Source organism: Manis javanica, chromosome 15 (assembly GCF_040802235.1).
Source record: "Manis javanica isolate MJ-LG chromosome 15, MJ_LKY, whole genome shotgun sequence".
Lineage (NCBI taxonomy): Eukaryota > Metazoa > Chordata > Mammalia > Pholidota > Manidae > Manis > Manis javanica.
Window position 1 is genome coordinate 40538855 of NC_133170.1, and position 4652 is coordinate 40543506.

The window sequence follows — 4652 nt, forward strand, 5'->3', positions numbered from 1 at the left end:
GACTTTGATTTACATTAAAATCAGTTCTGGACATGTTAAATACTTGTTTACAGTCTTTTTTGGCCATGCATTCAAGTTTAAGAAAAACCAACACAAAAGAAATTGGTGAATGGATATGTGACTTTGAGGTTAAAATTAGTATTAAAATGTCAAAATGTGGAAAATGTCCTAAAACGAATAATAACAAGCTGAGGCCGTTTCAGGCTTCTGAATATCCCAGATAACAGTGGTGGGGACGTCACTTCTCATGTTAAATATATGTCTAATAATGATGTTTTTTTCTGTTAAAAGTAAGAGGATTTTTAACAATTTTACTATGAAAATTATCATTGATTTTGTTTTTCCCTTTTCATGTTTTTGAACCATCCATTCATCATAATTTTTGTTTTGGATTTGGACCATTTTCTGTAGTTTTGAAAGTGTCTAGTGTTTGCACACTGAGCCTATAGGGTTTAAGGAATGCAACAGCCCTATTATTGAGGATTTCTGATCTCAGTTTCCTCTCCTATGAAGGAAATGTCTCTTAAACTGAAACATAAAGCAGCTTGACTGGAGTTTAGATTCTCTATTAGGGCTTCTTGATGAAAGGTGGGTGGAGGTGGAAATGAATTGAGTAGGAATCATGCCTTCTGAAGGAGGCTAGGTGTGTGGAATCTGCCTTGGTTAAAATGTCTCTAGGACATAGTTTTCCTGAAAAAGTTTTCAGGAGGTCCTGTCATTCCTGAGTGAGGCTCCTTAGTTGTATTCCCTACCTTCTCTGTGGCCATACTGTCCATATGGTAGCCACCAGCCACATGTAGCAATTTTAATTTACTCAAAATAATTTAATAAAATATTGTAATACATAAAAATTCTGGCTCGTCTATCACACTGGGCAAATCTCAAGTGGTAAATAGCTACACGTGGACAATGGTACTGTGCTGGACGCAGATAGAGAACACCTCTGTCACTGCAGAGCACCCTGCTGGGCACTGGTGTTGTGTAATCTTGTTCTCTAGTTTTCTTTCAAAGGAAACCATTTTTCCAATAGCCACACAAGTTTTTAGAAACCAACTTGATTGAAGTATAATTTACACACCCTAAAATTCACCCATTTTAAGTATATAATTCAGTGAACCTTAGTAAATTTACCAGAAAATTTTCTTTTCTGAGTCACAAAACACACAAAATCATTGGAATGACTATTTTCTCATTTCTTCCAATAATGGTACATAGCTAAAACAATTCCAGATGGAAACAAATCCATTACATACTATGAATGGGTGTCTTAGGACACTGGGGCTTAATTCTCTTCTGGAGCCCCAGGTGAGAAAAACAACATAATTTGGCAGCATTTTAAGTTACTTCAAAGAGAGACGTAAGTAGAGCTGAATGTCCTTAAGTCAAACACGTGGTAGAATTGCACCTTATAACCAAACTTTGGTAACTATTGTGGTTATGTTGCAATGTAGCATAGTATTTCCTTTCCTTCCTTCATAAACAGAAGTATCTTCATAAAAAGAGTCTTTACATCCGTTGAAATATGATTAATGCAAAACTCGTTTGAATATGGCTACACAGTATACTGTCATGTCAATATTAATCCTGCATTCCTCACAGTTCAGGTACTTTCTTTGTTGTTGCACTAAACTACTTTTTGATATACTTGTAAGCAACGTTACATATTGTTTTGTTTGTCCTTTGTTTGTTTCATGCAGTTTTACAGTCTTATACTTTTGTGCATTGACAGTATCCAGATTTGTTGCAGAGGGTTTTCTTTGTTAACTTCACACCGTTTTCACAGCCTACTCCTATTTAGTGCTGTTTGGAGGTTTCCAATGTACTGATATTATGAATAATGCTATGATGGTAATACTTGTTTAGGTTAGAAAGCTTGTGTCACTCCAAAATTCCTATGCAGAAATCATAAGCCCATGTGTCAGAAGGCAGGCTCTTTGTGAGATGATTAGGTCAGGAGGGTGGAGCTCATAAACGGGATTAGTGCCTTATAAAAGAGACCCCACAGAGCTCCCTTCCCCTTCCTCCATGTGAGGACACAGCCAGAAAGTGCTGGCTGTGACCCGGATGAGGGCCCTAATCAGAAAATGACATGCTAGACTTCCCAGGCTCCCGAACTGTAAGAAACAAACTTCCTTTGTTTATAAGCCACCCAAACTGTGTCATTTTGTTATAGGAGCCCAACAAACTAAGAAACTTATATTCTTTTTTTTCTTTAGTGTCATTTACATATATATACACACACAAGCTACTATCATTTTCTGTGTTGTCTTGCCAATATGGTAGCTGGCCACTAGCCACATGAAATGTGAATACTTTGAATTGGTATGTGCTATACATGTTAAATACACACTGGATCTCAAAGAGAGCAAAAGAACATGAAATATAATTTGAACAAAACAATGTGAAATATATCATAAATAATTTTTATACTAGTTACATGTTAAAATTTAATTTTTGATGTACTGGATTAAAGAAAACATTATTTAAATTAACTTCACCTATCTCTGTGCTTTCAAAAATGTGGCTATTAGAATTCTAATTTAAAATTCCACTATATTTCTTTTGGGCAGCGCTGACCTAATGCCTTGAATTTATTTTTGGATTTTCTATTTGACTAATTTTTCCTAATTGTTTATACCTAATTCTTGTGTTTTTTATAATTATTTTAATAATTTAAAATATAAATGAAATATAATATGAATACAATCACGTTTTCAAAATATTTTAATATTATTGATTTCTTACGTATCAGATAATGTGTACCATCAATTTATAAATTTCTATATATTATAGTAGTATTTGAATTTATAGTATATTAAATCTTTTTATTAACTTAAGAATATAATCATCTATTCTAATTTTAGGCTTCCAAAATGGCTGATTTCTGCTTAATTTATTATATGTTTATTTCCATCTGGGTTTTCCAGTCTTTTTTAAACCAATTTATTCTGAGTCGACTTCATTACCTTCTTTCAATGTTTTAATAGGAACTCTTTTTGTATTTTTTACTGGTGTGTCATCAGGATAATGGAATACCATTGAACTTTGTGACTCTCTTCTTAATTTCTCTGATCTTTTCTTAATTATCTTTAATACTTTTGTGGCTTATTCATATCTTGTTTCTAGATATAGCCACATTAGGTTACAAAAACAGAATTCTAAGCTACATTCTTCCTTATATTTGTATATCATATTTTTTACTTGAATACATTGTGCTAGCATTTGCATTTAGCTTTTACTCTTAAAAGTACCTAGGATGTATTATATTAAGGTAGAAATCCACTGTGCTTATGTTGCTTATTTTTTATGATTAATTTTATTACATATTTTGCTACAATACACCAATTTTACATTCTTGGAATAAATCCTGCTTTTTCCTTATTAAACAATATTTTTTAACCTATTATATTTTGTTTGCTAAGATTTTGCTTAAGGTTTTGTATCTTTGTTTCATTAATGAGATTTCTGAGCCCCGATAAATCTCAACAAATTTACTTAGAAAATATTTTTCCCTAAGGAAACACACTGTATTTTAAAAAATACGTTTTGGAAGCAATTTAAGTAGTATAAAAGGATACTTATTCTTTAAAAGTTTAGAAAATTCTCCAGCTAAGGCACTGGGGTCATAACACCTAGCCTTTTCTATTTACATATCATGAATTAATGTTTTCTACTTCTCATTGCATATGTTTTTTATTACATGTTTCTGAGAAATCATGGTTATTAAATTGGTTAGCCATACATTTATATCTAGATTAATACTGTTTAGCATTTAAAAAATCCATGTTATTTTAATTATCTTTTCACTGATTTCATTTATTTGTGATACTTCCTTTTCATTGTGCCAGAGGTTTATCAATTTTGCTCATTTCGTCAAAATACAAGCTGTTGGTCTGTTGGTTTATTTCTATGATCCCTCTTTTATTTAAAAAATTTCCTTTGTATTTTTATTTTCCTACTTTGTTTTGGTTCATTACATTATTCTATTTTTAAATTCTTTGGGCACAGAATTAATTCATGTTTCTGTTGCCATTTTATTGTGAATACATATTTAGAGAGATAAATTTTTCTTAGTTCCTTCTGCCAGCATTACATTTGTAATGATTTGTTGTACTTCTGTGCTTGTTATTTTTTAAAATACTCTTATTGCTATAGGTTTCCCCTATATAAATTAATATGACATTTAAAAATTTAATTTCCATGTAATTTGTTTCTGTAGAATTCTATTTTTCCTCTTTCATTATAATTGTATTGTTATGTTGTAGTGTGAGAATATGGTTTCATAGATTTCATGCTATTTTCTTTGAATTAACTAAGTACATTGTTTTGTCCCAGTATATGACTAATTTGTATAACTAGAAAGCATCTTTATAGTTCCTTGCTGTACAGTTAAATACTTCTCATATGTCTGCTAGCTCTACTGTATTCCTTACGTTTTCAGCTATTTTGTTTCTGTTCTGTTTGTCCACAGATTCTGCCTTCCCCTTTAGTCCTGAGATCTGCAGTTATAACTGTATTTCCATGAGTTGCCTTGCACTCGGCCAGCTTCTATATTTGCCTTGGTCAAGGACTGGCTTCAAGGGCATTTCAACCCATGTGGAGCTCAGGGGCTGCTCCAGGGGGCCCTGTATGGGGCTCAGTCCTCTGCTGTT